The sequence below is a fragment of the Ursus arctos genome, unplaced genomic scaffold (assembly GCF_023065955.2).
Source record: "Ursus arctos isolate Adak ecotype North America unplaced genomic scaffold, UrsArc2.0 scaffold_5, whole genome shotgun sequence".
NCBI lineage: Eukaryota > Metazoa > Chordata > Mammalia > Carnivora > Ursidae > Ursus > Ursus arctos.
In genome coordinates this window covers 87,298,783-87,318,284 of record NW_026623067.1, presented here as the reverse complement: position 1 = coordinate 87,318,284, position 19,502 = coordinate 87,298,783, and positions in this window count along the sequence as shown.

Here is a 19,502-nt window from a genome sequence, read left to right as displayed (position 1 = left end):
CAGTGCACCGTGCAATACGTGCCCTCCTTAATACCCATCACTGGCCTATCCCAATCCCCCACACTCCTCCCCTCTGAAGCCCTCAGTTTGTTTCCCAGAGTCCACAGTCTCTCATGGTTCATTCCCCCTTCTGTTTACCCCCCTTCATTCTTCCCTTCCTTCTTCAACCAATCTTCCTATTTCTTATGTTCCATAAATGAGTAAAACCATATGACAATTGTCTTTCTCTGGTTGACTTATTTCACTTAGCATAATCTCCTCCAGTCCCATCCTTGTTGCTGCAAATGTTGTGTAATCGTTCTTTCTGATGGCCGAGTAATATTCCATTGTATATATGGACCACATCTTCTTAATCCAGTCATCTGTTGAAGGGCATCTTGGCTCCTTCCACAATTTAGCTATTGTGGACAATGCTGTTATGAACACTGGGGTGCATATGGCCCTTCTCTTCACTACATCTGTATCTTTGGGGTAAATACCCAGTAGTGCAATGGCTGGATCATAGGGTAGCTCAATTTTTAACTTTTTAAGGGACCTCCACACTGTTTTCCAAAGTGGCTGTACCAACGTGCATTCCCACCAACAATGTAGGAGGGATCCCCTTTCTCCACATCCTCTCCAACATTTGTTGTTTCCTGCCTTGTCAATTTTTGCCATTCTAACTGGCGTAAGGTGGTATCTCAAAGTGGTTTTGATTTGAATTTCCATGATGGCTAATGCTGTTGAACATTTTTTCATGTGTCTGTTAGCCATTCGTATGTCTTCATTGGAAAAGTGTCTGTTCATATCTTCTGCCCATTTTTTGATTTGATTATTTGATTCCCATGTATTAAGTTTGAGAAGTTCTTTATAGATCTTGGATACCAGTCTTTTATCTGTAGTGTCATTTGCAAATATCTTCTCCCATTCCGTGGGCTGCCTCTTAGTTTTTTTGACTGTTTCCTTGGCTGTGCAGAAGCTCTTTATCTTGAAGAAGTCCCTCAAGTTCATTTTTTCTTTTGTTTCTCGTGCCTTTGGAGATGTGTCATGAAAAAAGTTGCTGTGGCTGATATCAAAAAGGTTGCAGCCTATGTTCTCCTCTATGATTTTGATGGATTCCTGTCTCACATCGAGGCCTTTCATCCATTTGGAGTTTATCTTTATGTATGGTGTGAGAGAGTGGTCAAGTTCATTCTTTTGCATGTACCTGTCCAATTTTCCCAGCACCATTTATGGAAGAGACTGTCTTTTTTCCACTGGATGTTTTTCCCTGCTTTGTCAAAGATTAGTTGCCCAAAGAGCTGAGGGTCCATTTCTGGGTTCTCTATTCTGTTCCATTGGTCTATGTGTCTGTTTGTGCCAGTACCATGCTGTCTTTGATCACAGCTTTGTAGTATAACTTGAAATCCGGCAACGTGATGCCCCCAGATTTGTTCTCCTTTTCAACAATTCCTTGGCGATTCGGGGCCTTTTCTGATTCCACACAAATTTAAGGGCTTTTGTTCCAGTTCTTTGAAAAATGTCATCGGTATTTTGATCGGGATGGCATTGAAAGTGTAGATTGCTCTGGGTAGCATAGACATTTTAACTATGTTTATTCTTCCGATCCATGAGCATGGAATATTTTTCCATTTTTTGTGTCTTCAATGTCTTTCAAGATTGATTTGTAGTTTCTAGAATATAGGTCCTTTACATCTCTGGTTAAGTTAATTCCAAGATAATGTATGATTTTTGGTGCTATTGTAAATGGAATGGATTCCCTAATTTCTCTTTCTTCAGTCTCATTGTTCGTGTATAGATATGCACTGATTTCTGAGCATTGATTTTGTATCCTGCCACATTACTGAATTGCTCTATAAGTTCTAGTAGTTTGGGGGTGGATTCTTTTGGGTTTTCCATATAGAGTATCATGTCATCTGTGAAGAGAGACAGTTTGACTTCTTCTTTGCCGACTTGGATACATTTTATCCCTTTTTGTTGTCTGATTGCTGTTGGAAGGACTTCTAGTACTATGTTGAATAATAATGGCAAGAGTGGGCATCCTTGTCGTGTTCCTGATCTTAAGGGAAAGTCTTCCAGCTTTTTCCCATTGAGAATGATATTTGCTGTAGGCTTTTTATAGATGATTTTTATGAAATTGAGGAATGTACCCTCTATCCCTACCCTCTGAAGCGTTTTAATCCGGAAAGGATGCTGTATTTTGTCAAATGCTTTTTCTGAATCAATTGAGAGGATCATATGGTTCTTGACTCTTTTCTTGTTGATGTGATCTTTCACACTGATCGATTTATGAATGTCGAACCACCGTTGCATCCCAGAGATGAATCCCACTTGGTCATGATGGATAATCCTTTTAATGTACTGTTGGATCCTATTAGCTAGGATCTTGTTGAGAATTTTGGCATCCATATTCATCAGGGATATAGGTCTGTAATTCTCCTTTTCGATGGGGTCTTTGCCTGGTTTGGGGATCAGGGTAATACTGGCCTCGTAGAATGAGTTTGGTAGTTTTCCTTCTGTTTCTATTTTTTGAAACAGCTTCAGGGGAATAGGTATTATTTCTTCTTTGAGTGTTTGGTAGAATTCCCCAGGGAATCCGTCAGGCCCTGGACTCTTGTTTTTGGGGAGGTTTTTGCTTCAATCTCTTCATAACTGGTCTGTTTAAATAATCATTTTCTTCCTGATTCAGTCTTGGTAGTTTATAGGTTTCCAGGAAGGCATCCATTTCTTCCAGGTCGTTTAATTTATTGGCATAAAGTTGTTGGTAAAAGTTTCTAATTATCCTTCCTATTTCATTGGTGTTGGTTGTGACCTCTCCCCTTTCATTCATAATTTTATTAATTTGCGTCCTTTCTCTATTCTTTTGAATAAGTCTGGCCAGTGGCTTATCAATCTTATTTATTCTTTCAAAGAACCAGCTTCTAGTTCTGTTGATCTGCTCTACTGTGCTCCTGGTTTCTAATTCATTGATCTCTGCTCTAATCCTGATCAACTACCTTCTCGTGAGTGGGTTAGGCCTGTTCTTCTGTTCCAGCTCCAGATTTTTGAGGTGAGAATATAAAAACTGCATTTTAGATTTTTCTGTTCTTTTGAGTGAGGTTTGGATGGCTATGTATTTTCCCCTTAGGACTGCCTTTGCAGTGTCCCATAGGTTTCAGACCATTGTGTTTTTATTGTCATTGGTCTCCATAAATTGTTTAAATTGATTTTTAATTTCCTGGTTTACCAAGTCATTCTTGGGCAGGATGGTTCTTAGTTTCCAAGTGTTTGAGTTTCTTCCCAATTTTTCCTTGTGATTGAGTTCCAGTTTCAAAGCATTGTGGTCTGAGAATATGCACGGAATAATCTCAGTCTTTTGGTATCGGTGAGACCTATTTTGTGACCCAGTATATGGTCTCTTCTGGACAAAGTTCAATGTGCATTCAAAAAGAATGAGTATTCTGTTGTTCTGGGGTGTAGTGTTCTGTGTGTATCTATGAGGTCCATCTGGTCCAAAATGTCATTCAAAGCTCTTGTTTCTTTGTTGATTTTCTGCTTAGGTGATCTGTCTGTTGCTGAGAGTGGAGTGTTGAGGTCCCCTACTATTAACGTATTATTATCTATATGTCTCTTTATTCTGGTTAAGAGTTGGCTTGTGTATCTAGCTGCTCCCCTGTTGGGGGCATAGATATATATAATTGTCCTATCCACTTGTTGGATACATCCTTTAAGAATAATATAGTGTCCTTCTGTATCTCTAACTACAGTCTTTAGTTTAAAATCTAATCTGTCTGATATGAGAATTGCTACCCCAGCTTTCTTTTGAGGTCCATTGGCATGAAAAATGGTTTTCCATCCCTTCTCTTAGAGCCTGGATGTATGTTTAGATTCAAAATGAGTCTCTTGTAGACAGCAAATGGATGGGTCATGTCTTTTTATCCAATCTGCAACCCTGTGGTGTTTTATGGGTGCATTTAGGCCATTCACATTGAGAGTGATTGTTGAGAGAGATGATTTTAATGATGTCATGTTGCTTGTGAAGTCTTTGTTTCTATAGATTGTAAATTTCTGTTCTTGTATCACTCTTGGGGCCTTTTTACTTTTCTAGAACCCCCCTTAATATCTCATGTTGTGCTGGTTTTGTGGTTACGAATTTGGTCACTTTCTGTGGATCCTGGAAGGTCCTTATCTCTCTATCAATTCTGAATGACAGCCTTGCTGGATAAAGGATCCTTGGCTGCACGTTGTCTGAGATAGAGCTTTGAAAATACCCTGCCAACCCTTCCTAGCCTGCCATGTCTCTGTAGACAGGTCTGACGTTATGCTGGTATTTTTACCTCTGTACATAAGGATTTTCTTCCCCCTGGCCACTTTCAGTACTGTATCCTTGGATCTAATATTTGCCAATTGCACTATGACGTGATGTGGTGTAGGTCTGTTCTTATTGACCTTGGGAGGGGTCCTCTCTGCCTCTTGGACATGAATACTTGTTTCCTTTTTTCAGATTAGGGAAGTTCTGAGCTACAATTTATTCAAATATCTCTTCTAGACCTCTCTCTTTCTCCACCCCCTCGGGGATGCCGATGATTCTGACATTGGAACGTTTCATTGAGTCAGTAATCTCCCGTAATCTACACTCTTGAGATTGGATTTTTTTTTTAAAGATTTTGTTTATTTATTTGACAGAGAGCCAGCCAGTGAGAGAGGGAACACAAGTGGGGGAGTGGGAGAGGAAGAAGCAGGCTCCCAGCAGAGGAGCCTGATGTGGGGCTCGATCCCAGAATGCTGGGATCACGCCCTGAGCTGAGGGCAGATGCTCAATGACTGCGCTACCCAGGCGCCCCTTGAGATTGGATTTTTTTGAGCCAAGTTTCTGTTTTAACTTTCTCTTCTACCATTCCATCCTCCAATTCACTAATTCGTTCTTCTGCCTCATCTACCCTGGCCATCAGAGCATCTAGTTTAGACTGCAGTGGATTCATAGCATTTTTAATTTCTGTGAGATTCGCTGTCATTTCTGCCCTTAGAGGTTCTATATTCTCATTAATATTTTTGTTAATATTTTTTTCAAGCCTACACATCATCTTAACCATTGTTACTCTGAACTCCATTTCTGACAATTTGGTTATATCCATATCCATCAGTTCTGTGGCAGAGGCCACAGTCTCCGTCTCCTTTCTTTGCTGAGGGTTTCCCCTCCTCGTCATTCTGATGAGGAGAGGTTGCGGGGATGCCCAGAGCCCAAATTATTGTCCAGGACCCAGGCAGTGTGCACTTGTTTTATAGGGAGCTTAGGGATATGGGCTTCTTGATTTTTCAGCCTGCCTTCTGGGGGAGGGGCCTCCTGCGCTGATATTCAGGCAACCCTGTTTGGGTAGAGTTGCCCCATCCCTGTGAGGCGGGATGGGGGTGGGCACAATGTGAGCTGGTATTTCTGGGTTTTTGTTCTTTGGCGGCTTTCCCTGGAGGTTTCTCTCTCATCTGACTCTTCTGAGAGAGCAACAGTGGCCGTATCCTAGCCTCTGTCTCAGAACAGAGAGCACAGTCTGTTCTCCACTGAGCTCTCCTGGCCACTTTAACTCTGTTTCTGTTGGTGCTGCTAAAAACCCTGCAGCTTCCCAGGTTGTGCGTCCCCCAGCCGCTCTCCCAGCCCTTGCTTCCAGGGCCCGGCGTCTCCATCCTTCTGACACCGCCAGCCGCCCCCGGTTTCTGCGCGTGCTCCCAAGCTCCCTGTTTCAGTGTGGTTTGCATGTGCGTTCTGGAGGGCCAGTTTTCAGTCTGGTCGTGTGCGCGCTCCCAAGCTCCCTGTTTTCAGTGTGGTTTGCATGTGTGTTCTGGAGGGCCAGTTTTCAGTCTGGTCGTGTGCGCGCTCCCAAGTTCCCGGTTTTAGTCGGGTTGCAGTGTACGCTCAGGAGCTCCGGTTTTCAGTTTGGACACATGCCTGTACTCCCAAGCTCCCAGTATCAGTCCGGTTCCAGTGAGCGCTCCGAAGTTCCGGCTTTCAGTCTGGTCGCGCGTCCCGGGCTCACGGTCTCAGTCTGCTCTCTCGCGGGTGCCCTCCCGAGTCCGCCCGCTCCCCTGTGCAGGTGGCTACCGCTTCCTGGCACCCGAACGCAGCGGCTCCCTCCCCCTTCCGTTTATCTTCCGATATCTGTGCGCGGTTTCTTGGCTCCCCACTTCGTACCTCAATACTCAGCACTAGAGATGTTCATTTGTAGAGATCCAGATGCATCTTCCTGCATCTCAGGCTGATTCTGTGGATGTTCAGGCTGGTCTGGTACCTCTCCAGCTCGATTCAGGGGACCAGCTGAAAAAGGGGTCCCCTACTCCTCCGCAATCTTTTCTCCCTCCTCTTAATTTCTATTTTATTATGAAATAAAATATTTCATACATACAAAAGTGTATACTGTACAAGAAATAAAGTATAATAATATAGGTGCCAATGTAGAGACCACCCACCTTAAAAAGTAGAGGATGGAAGACTTTTAAAGACCCAAATACCTCTCCTGATCCTCTTTCTCTCCTGTTCTCCCATGGGAAACCACTATTTAGAATTTTGTGTTTAACTGCATACTTATGTATCCCAAAACAATATTGTGGATCTTATGAAAAGTTTCAATCTTTACGTAAATGGGCGCATATTGTATGTATTCTTCTCTGATTTGCTTTTACATTCACATTTTTTGAAATTAGGAAATTGAGGTATAATTTATATACAATAAAATTTACCTTTTGAAGTGTATAGTTCAGATGGGTTTTGATAAAGGTATGTACCTGCATGATAACCCCACAATTAAGATGAATAACATTTTCATCTCTTCATAAAGTTTCCTTGTATTCCTAGTAGTCAGTCCCTTCCCCAACCCCAAATTCCTGGCAACCATTGATATGTTTTCTGTCACTATTTTTTTTTTTTGCCTTTCCAGAATGTTCTATAAATGGAATTTTATGGCATGAAGTTTTCTTTTTTCAGTTTTATTGAGATGTAATTGACATATAGAACTGTATAAGCTTAAGGTGTGTAGCATAATGATTTGACTTACATATATTGTGAAATAATTACTACATTAAGTTTTTTAACATCCATCATCCCATATGGATACAGAAAAAAAAGGAAAAAAAATTTATCATGTGATAAGATGTTCTTAGGATTTACTCTTAATTTTTATGTATATGATACAGCAGTGTTAACTATAGTCATCATGTTGTACGTTACATCCCTAGTATTTACTTATAATTGGAAGTTTGTAATTTTTTACCACCTCTAGCCAGTCCTCCCCAACCCCTGCCTCTGGTAACCACAGTCTGATCTCTTTTTCTGTGGCTTTTTCTTTTTTAAATTAGATTGAACATATCAAATAGATCCTATTTGATCTTTCTGTCTGAATATTTCACTTAACATAATGTTCTCCATGTCCATCCATGTTGCTGCAAATGGCAGGATTTCCTTCTTTTCTGTGGCTGAATAATATTCTGTCACATGTATGTACCACAACTCCTTTGTCCATTCATCCATCAGCGGACACTTATGTTGTCTCCGTGTCTCGGCCGTTGTAAATAATGCTGCAGCCAACATAGCGGTACAGATACATGGTGTTTTCATTTCCTTTGACTACATTCCCAGAGTAGAATTGTTGGATCATATTGTAGTTCAATTTTTAATTTTTTGAGGAACTTCCACGATGTTTTCCATAGTGGCCATACCAATTTACTTTCCCATGATGCCCAAGGGCTCCCTTTTCTCTGTATCCTCGCCAGCATTTGTTATCTCGTCATTTTGGTGATAGCCATTCTGATCGGTGTGAAGTGATATCTCATTGTGGTTTCGATTTGCATTTCCTTGATGATTAGCGATGTTCAGCATCCTTTCATGTACCTGTTGGCCATTTGCATATCTTCTTTGGAAAAATGTCTGTTTAGGTCCTTTGACCATTTTTAAATTTGATTTTTTTTTTTTGCTATTGAGTTTATGGGTTCTTTATATATTTTTAATTTTAACCCCTTATTAGATATATGGTTTGCAAGCATTTTTTCCCATTCCATAGGCTGTCATTTCATTTTTTTTTTTTTTTTTTTTTGCTGTAAAGTTTTTAAATTTGATGTAATCCTGCTTGTTTATTTCTTATTTTGTTGCTTGTGATTTAGGTGTCATATCTAAAAAAATCATTGCCAAGACTCATGTCAAGTATATTTTTCCTGTGTTTTTTCTAGGCGTTTTATGGTTTCCAGTTTTACATTTAAATCTTTAATCTGTTTCAAGTTAATCTTTGTGAGTGGTGTAAGATAAGGGTCTAGTTCTGTTCTTTGGGTCTAAATTCCATATCCAGTTTTCCTAGGACCATTTATTGAAGAGACCATCTTTTTTCCATTGAGTATTCTTAGCTCCCTTTTCAAATATTAGTTAACTGCATATGCATGGGTTTATTTCTGGACTCCAGATTCTGTTCTTTCTGTGCATCTGATTTTATGCTAGTACCATACAGTTTTGATTACTATAGGTTTATAACGTACCTTGAAATCAGGAAGTGCCATACCTCTCATTTTGCTGTTCTTTCTCAGGATTGTTTTGGCTATTAAGGGTCTTTTGTGGTTCCATATACATTTTAGGATCGGGGCAGCTGGGTGGCATAGCCAGTTAAGCATCATTGGTTTCCGCTCAGGTCTGATCTCAGGGTCTTGAGATCAAGCCCCGTGTGTGTGTCGGTGGGGGGGGGTCTGTGCTCAGCAGGGTGTCTGCTTGGGTTCCTCTCTCCTTCCTCTGCCTCTCCCCACTATGCTCTCTATCTCTTTCACTGAAATAAATAAATCTTTTAAAAAATTTTAGGATTGATTTTTCTACTTCTGTAAAAAATGTCATTGGAATCTTGATAGAGATTGCATTGAATCTATAGATAGCTTTTTGTAGTTTTCACATTTTAACTACATTAATTTTTCTAATCCATGAACACAGGATGCATTTCCACTTATTTGATTTGTGTATGTTAATTTTGTGTCCTGGAACTTTACTAAATTTATTGATTAGTTCTAACAGTTTTTCATGGAATTTTCAGTATTTTCTATATATAAAATAATGTCTGTGCAAATGGAGACGATTTTGCGCCTTCCTTTCCGATTTTGATGACTTTCTTTTTCTTGCCTGATTGCTCTGGCTTAGACTTCCTATGTTATGTTGAGTGGGCGTGGTGCGAGTGTGTATCCTTTTCTTGTTCCCGATCTTAGAGAAAAAGCTTTCAGCCTTTCATCATTGCGTATGAGGTTAGCTGTGAGCTTGTCATATATGGCCTTTATAATGTTGAGGTAATTTCTTTGTATACCTAATTTGTAAGAGTTTTTATTGTATTTCAATATTGAATTTTGTCAAATGCTTTTTCTGCATCTGTTGAGATGATCATATGATCTTTTCTTTCATTCTTTCAATCATGTATCACGTTGATTGATTTGTCAGTGTTGAAACATCCTTGCATCCTAGGGATAAATCCCATTTGGTCATGGTGAATGACCCTTTTAATGTGCTGTTGAAGTCAGTTTGCTAGTATTTTGAGAATTTTTGCATCTTAATTCATCAGGGATATTTGTCTATGGTTTTCTTTCTTTTCCGGTAGTATCCTTTTCAGGTTTTGGTATCGGGGTAATTTTGGCCTCATAAAATAAGTTTGGGAATGTTTCCTACTCTTTGATTTTTTGGGAAGAGTTGAGAAGGGATTGGTATTAATTCAGATGCTTGCTAAAATTGGCCAGTGAAGTCATCTGGTCCTGGGCAGTGAGTGAATCTATGACTTAAATTCCCCGTCGTAGCTGGACAGCAGGATGGCCCCAGAGCCTGCAGGGCTCATTGTTTGAGTAAAAAATCAGGCAAGACTGTGCACTGAATTCCCTGCCCAGGCAGGGCCACTGCGCTGCTCCACAGATGGGGAAAGCCATGGGCTGTGCTCTTTGTTCAAGTGCCACTGTGAGCAGGGCTGTGAGGTGGGCTGTATAGCTTCCTGTGTGTTGTGGTTCGGTTTTCTGGGGGTGGGGGGTGGGGCAGAGAGGTGGGGCTAAGGCCTTAATCAGCCATGGACCGGGCTATGAATTCGTTTCCCTGGCAGGAGGGAATAAGAGAACCCATCCCAAGGCTGGAAAGGCTCTTTGTTTACAGTCTTGACTCAAGCCAACCCGTGGCAAGAATGGTGCTTTGCTTTTCAGATGACCAGCTCTGCCCTCTACTTTCTGCTCAAGCATTGCTGGGTTAAGCAGCTTTCAGGAGTTCTAGGCAGGCTTTTTAGTCAGGTGAGGCCAGGAGCTACACTCAGAAGTGAGCTGGGCTATGAATTATGTCTTGTGCCTGGGAGGGTCAGGAGGACCAGCTCTAAGCTTTCCAGGAGCTTCTGATCAGGCTTTCTGGTTGGGGGTGGGGTGCTGGGAGCTCCACTGAGGTGTGAGCTGGGCTATCAGCTCTCCTGCCTGTGCGAAGCTGGAGAAACCTCCAAGCCTGGTAAGGCTCTTTGTTTGTGGTCTTAAGTCGACCCACTCCCCATGCGCCCAGGTTGAACGGTGTGACTGGTTTTGCTCTGTGGATGACCAGCTCTGCTTGCTTTACTTTCTACCATTGCTGGGCTGTGCAACTTCCAGCTGTTCTCAATCACGTTTTCTGATGGAAAGAGGCCTGGAGTTACACGTGGTAGTGGGCGGGGCTATGAATTAGTTTTCCTGCCTGGGAAAGGTAGGCAGGGCCAGCTCCAAGGAGCCTCTCAGGTGCTCCCAATCAGGCTTTCTGAGCCGGAGGGGCCAGGCGCTTCACCCGTGAATTAGCTCCCCTGCCTGTGCAAAGCAGGGGAACCCTCCAAGCCTGTGGTCTTTATTCAAGCTGACCTACTCCCCAAGTTCTCTGGCCAAACACTACCACAGGTTTCGCTCTGTGGATGACCAGCTCTGCCTGGGATAATCCCCTGCCCTAGCATTGCCGGACTAAGCAGCTTCCAGGTGTTCCCAGTATGGCATTCCAGTTGGGAGGGGTCAGGGAGTGACGTTCAGCAGTGGGTGGGACTATGAATTAGCTCTCCAGGTGTTCTGGCATTCTGGTCAGGCAGGACTGGGAGCTACACTCAGCAAAAGGTGAGGCTGTCACCCAGCTCTCTCCCGCCTTGGTGGGGGCAGCTCAGGCACCAGGGCCGGCAGGCCTCTTCATCTGAGGACCTGAATCAGGCAGACCTGCACCCTCCTAAATTCCCTGGTCAGACTGTGCCACCACCTTGGCTCCCTGGATGAACAAAGATGCTGGTTTGGTATCACGACTTGGGGGATGCAGGTAGGGACTCGGTCTGCTAAGATCAGAGTGCTTGTTGTTGGAAGCCTCTCCCACCTTCTCTGATTCCCAGTGGTCAAGATCTGTAGGTTTGCCCGCAATCCCTGTGGGATGAGACTGGAGTTGGGGGGGGAGGGTTCCAAAAAAATGACCCACTCTGCTGGGGGAGCTAGATGTCTACCCTAGGCTCTCTTTTCCTGCTGGAGAAACCAGAGGCTCAGGGGAGACCTCTCCGCATGGTGCTTGCTGTCCTGGCCTGGGGGAGGGGCAACAGTCAAGGATAGGCGCTTCTCTTACACGTTGGATGCAGTCTGTCTTTGTCTCTGTGACGCAGGAGAGAGCTTCAGCCTCGCTCTGCTCTCAGATTCTAGGATTCTCTTAGTGGTGTCTTCTTGTGAGGGGAAGTGAAGTAAGAAATGCTCTATGTCACCATATTGGTGACATCACTCCTTCCATCTAAAGTCTTTTGTATTAGGCTTTTTTTGACTTAGCATACCACATTTGCAAATAGTTCTTTTGTGATCTTGCTTCATTTCTTTTTAAAAATTTTTTTTTTAGAGATTTCATTTATTTATTTGACACAGAGAGATAGTGAGAGAGATAGAGCACAATCGGGGGAGAGGGAGAAGCAGACTTCCGACTGAGCCAGGAGCCTGACACAGCTGGATCCCAGGACCCTGGGATCATGACCTGAGCTGAAGGCAGCTGCTTAACCGGACGAGCCACCCAGGTGCCCCTTTTGCTTCATTTCTATTGGAAAAGTATCTGGAAGTGAATTTCCTGGGTCATATGATCAGTATGTGTTTAAATTTAGAGGAAAAGACCAAAATGGTTTCTGTGCCGTTTTGCAACCCTGCCGGCAGTGGGCAGGACCATTTCCAGATGTTCAGCCTCCTCGCTGGGGTCGTGATGTTTTAGTTGAGGCGTTCTGCTGGCTCTGCAGCAGCGTCCCTTTAAGGTTTGAGTTTTTATTTCCTTGATGACAACATCGAGATCTTGCTATGAGTTTATTGGTTATTTGTGATTTTTCTTTGGTGAAATGTTCAAATTTTTAATTTTCTCCCAGTCTATCACTTGTCTTTTCATTTTATCTTTCTAAGAGAAAAATTTTCTAATTTTGAGATAGTCCAGTTTATCTTTTTTCTTTTTGTGCTTTTTGTATTTTATTGAAAAAATTCTTTAACTTAAGGTCACCGTAATTTTCTCCTGTGTTTTCTTTTAGGACTTTTATAATTTTACCCTTTATGTACAGGTCTGTCATCCATTTAGAGATAATTTTTATGTGGTGGGAGATAATGGCAAAGGTTCATTTTTTTGCATGTTTGATATTCTGGCAACACTTGTCAAAAGTCAGTTGATCATATATACTGTATGTGGGTCTGTTTTGAAATCATGGTTTGATTCCATTGATTTATAGGTCTGTCTTTATGCAAATAACATACTATTTTGATTACTGTAGCTTTATATAGTAAATTAGGTAGTGTAAGTCTCCTTCCTCCTTCCCTCCCTTTCCCTCCCTCCCTCCAGAATTCTTGGCTATTCAGGTCCATTGCTTTTACTCATAAATTATAGAATCAACTCATCACTATTTAAAAGTGTCCTGCTTTAATTTTGATTGGAATTACATCAAATCTGGGGAGATCACCTGGGGAGAATTGACATTTTAATATTGAGTCATTCAACCATGAGCATGATGTCTTTCCCCATTAATTTGTCACCAATAACTTGTATTTTTTTAGTGTGTTCTTACATGCTTTTGTTAAATGTATCCTTCATATTTCATGTTTTTTGATATAATTATAGATGGTTTTGCGAGACTTGTTTTTTTTAAAGATGTACTTAGTTTAGAGAGAGAGAGAGCAAGCACGAGAACATGTGGGAGAGGGAGAGGGAGAGAGTGTGAAGCAGGCTCCATGATGAGTGTGGAGCCTGATGTGGGGCTCAATCTCATGACCCCAAGATCACAACCTGAGCCGAAACCAAGAGTTGGATGGTCAACTCACTGTGCCACCCAAGTGCCCTGAGATTTCAGTTTTTAATTGTTTGTTGATAGAACTAGATTGATTTTGTATGTTGACCTTTTATCTTGTGACCTTGTTAAATCACTTCTTGAGTTCAAGTAACTTCTGTAGTTTTTCAGAGTATTATACATGCAGGGTCATGTTAATGCAAATAAAGATGATTTTACTGTGTTATTCTCACATATTATTACTTTCAGTTCTTTTTCTTGTATTATTGTACTGGCTATGACTTCCAGTGTAGTAATGAATAAAAATAGAGTGGATATCCTTGACTCCTTTCCAATCTTAGGGGCAGAAACATTCATTTTTTTAAATCATTAAATATGATATTTGTAGATTTTTCACAGATGCCCTTTATCAGTTGAGGATATTCCCTTCTTATTCTAGAGTGTTGAGAGTGTTTCTCATCAGGAGATAGTTTTTAAATGTCTTTATGTATCCAGTGAGACGAGCATATGGATTTACCTTTTGGCTTTGTTGATGTGTTTCATTATTATTATTTTTTTTGATGAACCAACCCTGTAGACCTGAGATAAAACCCATTTATTCATGATTTATTACCCTTTTTACATATTGGTGGATTCAGTTTGCTAATATTTTGTTGAGGTTTTGTATCTATGTTCCTATTTCTTCTTGACTGAGCTTTCAGTATTTTTTTTGTCTTTCAAGGAATTTGTTGACTTTAAATAAGTTGGTCATTATTATTAATATTTCCTTATTATTCATTTAATGTGTACAGAGTCAGGGGTTGTACCCCTTTCTCATTCCTCATAGTGGTCATCTGTATCTCCTTTCCTTTTTCCCTTAATCAATCTGGTAGACTTTTGTTGATTTTATTGATCTTTTTAAGAAATTAGTAGTTTCATTAGTTTCTCTCTTTTACCTGTTAATCTGTTTGATTGAGTTCTGCTCTTTAGTATTTCTTTCCATCTGCTTATTTTGGGTTTAATTTGCTTTTCTTTTTCCAACTTTAGATCATTAATCTGAAACCTTTCTTTTTCAGTAAAAGCTTTGAATGCTATACATTTCTAAACATTGCTTTAGGTGCATACCAGAAGACTTATTGTTTTGTTTTTCCAATTTCATTGAGTTTAGGGGTGGGGTTTTCTCATCGTTCTGTCCGCACCCCACTGACAGACCACTTCTACCTCCTCCTACTCAGTGCAGGTACTAGAGCATAGGGGTTTCCTGCCTCAGAGACAGACAGCTTTTGCTTCTTGTTCTCGAAATGTTTAATAACGAGGGCATGGGCAGGTTTTCTTGTCTGTCTTCAGCAGCCGCTAGTCGTGACCTTGTCCCAATGAGCCAGGATTGAATATCGGCTTCTCTAGTACAATTGCTCCACTCTCAGGTGTTGGCAGCTTTTTCATGTCTGTGTCCCCAGAAGGACTTTCTTAGGTTTCCCGTCTTTGTGAGCATGTGGTGGATACGTAGGGAAGAAATGGCAGGTGGGTGCAGATGCAGCCTGTGACTGGGACCCCAAGACTGTCACAGTATTTCACACTTTGCCTTTAATGATTTCTTATCATTTTAGTTGTTTTCTATTTAACGGCTTTTGTAACAGCTCTCCCTTCTGTGCTCTGCCAAAGGTGAGAGTTTGTGTGTCCCTTGTCTCCTCAAAGAGCCTGCTACTCTTTGCAGTTTACTTCACTTGGTTATCTTGTGACATCAGCTCTCTGATGGTCTAAAAAAAATTAATGATTTTGTAGATTGTTTTTTTCTCATTGTTTAGGGTGGGAGTGACATTTTCTTGTGGCTTTCTACATCTTAAGCAGAAGTAAAAGCCTCCAAAATTTTATATTTGAGATTCATTCTTACTGATGCTAGAAGATGCAGTCTCTTTTTCATGAATATTTCAGGTTTCTTTTTTTCCCTTTCTGTTATAAGTAATGCTATTACAAACTTTATCTTAAATGTCTCCTGGTGTACCTGTGCAAGCATTTCTCTCAGACATAAACTTAGGAAAGGACTTGCTAAGTCACTTGGTACGTGTTTGGCTTTTTACATTGAATTTTTTGTTTTTTAAAGATTTTATTTATTTATCTGAGAGGGAGACTGAGCACAGGCAGGTGGAGAGTCAGGAGGAGAGGGAGAGAGACAAGCAGACTCCCCACTGAGTGTGGAGCCTGATGTGGGACTTGATCCCAGGGCCCTGAGATCACGACCTGAGCCGAAGGCAGACACTTAACAGACTGAGCCACCCAGGTGCCCCATATATTGAAGTTTTTAATCCACTTCGAATTTTGTTTTTTGAGTACATAGAATGTAAAGTAAGGGTTTAATAAGATTTTTCCCCTCATGGATAACCTGATGTCCCTGCACTATATAGTGAATAGTCCGTTCTTCCCCCACTGGTCTGCAGTACCACCTTTGCAAAGGATCAACTATTTGCATTTGAGTTTATTTCTAGTCTTTCTATTATGGTTTATTTTTCTATTCGTTTCTCTGTGATAATACCATACTATAGCTTTATGAAAAGTTTTGTCAAATAGGGCAAGTCTCTGTCTTTTGTACCTCTTGGTTTTTCCTTAGGAATGTCTTGGCTATTCTTGACCTTTTGTTCTTAAAAATTTAGAATTATCTTGTTAATTTATAAAAGGATCTCTACTGAACATGAATAATTAGAATTTTTTGAAAATAAGAAAGAACTGATATTTTTAATTCTTTTTTATTGTGTTCAGTCAGCCACTGTATAGTACATCATTAGTTTTTGAAGAACTGATATTTTTATAATACTGAGTATTCCTTGCCACAAAAAAAAAATCTCTCTCTCCATTTATTTAATGGTCTTCTTTAATGTTTTGAAATATGAGGGGGCTAATGTCCATAGAGGGCTAGCACATTTCTCATTAGTTTATTCCTAGGTATTTTACAGTTCTTGTTGCTATTGAAATAATATTTTATTTATTTTTTATTTTTTAAAGATTTTATTTATTTATTTGACAGAGAAGCAGCGAGAGAGGGAACACAAGCAGGGGGAGTGGGGGAGGGAGAAGCAGGCTTCCCGCTGAGCAGGGAGCCCGATGCAGGGCTCAATCCAAGAACGCTGGGACCATGACCCGAGCCGAAGGCAGACGCTTAACGACTGAGCCACCCAGGTGCCCCTGAAATAACATTTTAAAAATATTCTTACTCTTATATTTTGACTGATGAAAAATGGAATTGATTTTTTTTCATGTTGATCTTACCTCTAGAAATTTAGCTAAATTCTCTTAAAATAATTTGTTAGTATTTGGGGGTTTGAAATGTAAATAATATCATCTATGAATAATAACAATTATTTTATTTCCAATTATGACACCATATGTTTCTTTTTCTTTGTTTTCTGTGTTAGGGTGTCCAGTACAAGGCTAAGTAGAAATGATGATAGATGTTGCCTTCTTTTGTCTCTAATTTTAAAGGAAATACTTGTAGTGTTTCACCAATGTTTACTGTGGGTTTTTGTTTTTTGTGGGTTTTTTTGGTAGATTCCTTTATTTTAGAGAAGTTGCATTTTTCTGTCCAGTTTATTAAGAGCTTTTGACTGCCTGGAAGAATTTTATATATATTTTTTCCTATTTTCTCTGTTAATCTTATAATTTACATTAATACATCTTATAAAATTAAACCACTTTCACTTTTAGAATAAATCTAATTCAAAATTGGTATCTCACATATTTTATTCATTGTTAGGGTAAGTTTGCCTTCACTTTGGAGGAGGTTCATTCATATTTATGGTGAAGACTGGCACGTAATTTTCTTGTACTTTTCTTGCTCTTTGTTTTCAAATTTATATTAGTTCATTAAGTGGATTGGAGAGTCGTCTTTTTTGTTTTTTTCCTTCTCTCTGGAAGAATTTGTAAGAGGAAAATTATCCATTTCTTGAAAGCGTGTCAGATCACATCTAAAACTTGTGCCTCTAGGCCTGGTATTGTCTTTGTGAGATCATTTTCTTATATATTCATTTTTTAAACTTTTTACTTTGAAATATAATGATTTACGAGAGGTTTCACAGAAATGTGTAGGGAAATCCTGTGTGTGTTTCCCCTAGCCTCCCACAAGATACTGACATTGGTACAAGTTACAGGGTTTATTCAGATTTCGCCAAGTTATCTAAGCACTCATCCACGTGTTTGCGTGTGTGTTGCTCTCTGCAGTTTTATCCTGAGCGTAGCTTGTGGAACGGCCACTGTAATGACGATGGTGAACAATACCATCGCCATAGGAATCCCTTCTGTCACTCCTAGCTGCACCCATCCTTTCTCTCCTTCCCTGCCTCCTGGCATCAGGAATCTGGTCTCCAGCTCTGTTATGTTATTTCCTGAATGTGACACAAATGAAATCATGCAGTATGTATCCTTTTGAGATTGGTTTTTTATACTTGGTGTAATTTTCTTGAGGTTCATTCAAGTTGTGTGTATCTGTAGTTCATTTCTTACTGCTGAGTAGTGCTTCATGGTATGGATACACCACGGTTTCCTGAACAGTTCACTAACCGAGGAACATTTGAGTTTCCAGTATTTGGCTATTCAAAAAAAGGCTGTTATCAAATTTACTGCACATGGTTAAAACTTATTTTGAAATTTATTTATTCTGTGATTTTAGAGGTTTAGAGAAAATTGTTTCAAAGATAATAGTGTATCTTGCTAATGTACTTCTAACATCTCTGCCCTAAGCCTAGGAACTTCATCCCTGAAAGCCTCATAGTGGTTTGAACCGTGTTAAAGGGTATTGTTATTAAATTCCTCCAGCTTCGTTTAAGTACTGAAAAATAAGCCGCTATGAACATTCGTGTGCAAATTTCTGCATGAAATAACTCTTCATTCACAGGGTTAAATGCTGAGGGAAGATTTTAAACTACTAATTTCTTTAACTGTTATAGAACTATTCTGAATATTTCTTCTCAAGTTAGCTTTTTTTGGCAGGTTATATTTTTTCTAGGAATTTGTTAATCTTGTTTAATTTTATTAAATTTATTAGCAAAAAGTTCATAGTATTCACTTATTACCTTTACAGTCCTTTCTGTTTCAATGGTTATTTATATCTACTTTTTAATTCCTAAGATGTTTATTCTTTTTTTCTTGGTAAATCTCATCAGAGGATGGTTTTAAAGAACCAGCTCTTGGCTTCGTGGATTTTTTTTTCTGTGTAAGCAATATGTCAGACATCTCAACTTAGGGAAATAAAAGACTTTTTTTTTTTGGTCTTCCGTTGTTGTTGTTGTTTGTTTTTTGAAAATTTGTCCAGTTAAAGTCTTCCACTGCTCCTGGACAGAAATTCAGACAAGCCACATAAGTTTGGGTTTTTCAACTATTGATATTTTGGGGCAGGTAGTTCTTGAATGTGGGGGCATGTCCTGTGCACTGGAGTATGGATAGCAGCCAGCTGGCCTCTACCTACCAGTTGTAACAACCACACATGTCTGCAGACATTGTTAAATGTCCCCTGAGGGACAAAATTGCTTGTAGTCGAGAACATCTGCCATGACTTTTATGTTCAATGTGTTAAAGTTCTAGAATCACATTTTTTTTAAACATTTAAGTTGAATGCTTAGCTCATGAATTTTCAACCCTTTTCATTTTATAATACAAAGTACTTCCGTTTTATTTTTGTTTTAGTTGTCAGGAAATTCAGTGAAATTTATTGCCTAATTGTTCTAATTAATGAATATCAGATATTTTGTTTCCTTTCTATGCTCTTTATAATTGAATTGCTTTTATTTGAATTTTTTTTTCTTTTACTTTCTTTTAATCTTGTAGATGACTTCTGGCCTTCCCAAAATAGTATTGAGGAATACATACTTATAATACATCAATGATTTTATTCATGGGTCATCTGTTTTGGGGTAAAAAAAAATGTGAGGTAATATGGATTTAGGACTCACTTCAAACAAAGAAGGAGGGGAAAGAGGAGGAAGAATGGGAGGGAACAATAAACTGAAGAAGGAGGGATGGTATTTTAAGTCTGCTGGTCTCCCATTTGTAAGTTTCTATATGCATCAGAGCTACATAGAAGAAAGGCTGGATTTAGTTTGATCCCCCCCAAAAAAATTTAGGAGTTAACCTGGTGCGGCAGATGACTGCTGGTCTCCTTACTTGATGGAGATGAAAAGTAATAGTTCAACCATCACAGATGAGGTGTTCCCGCCTCTTACTGGTATTCCATGGAAGACTTATGAAGTGTGCAGTGGCTGGGTTTGGGGGCTGGCTGTGACGGGCTTCCCTGCTCAAAGTCTGTAAGACTCTGAGCCTGATAGGACA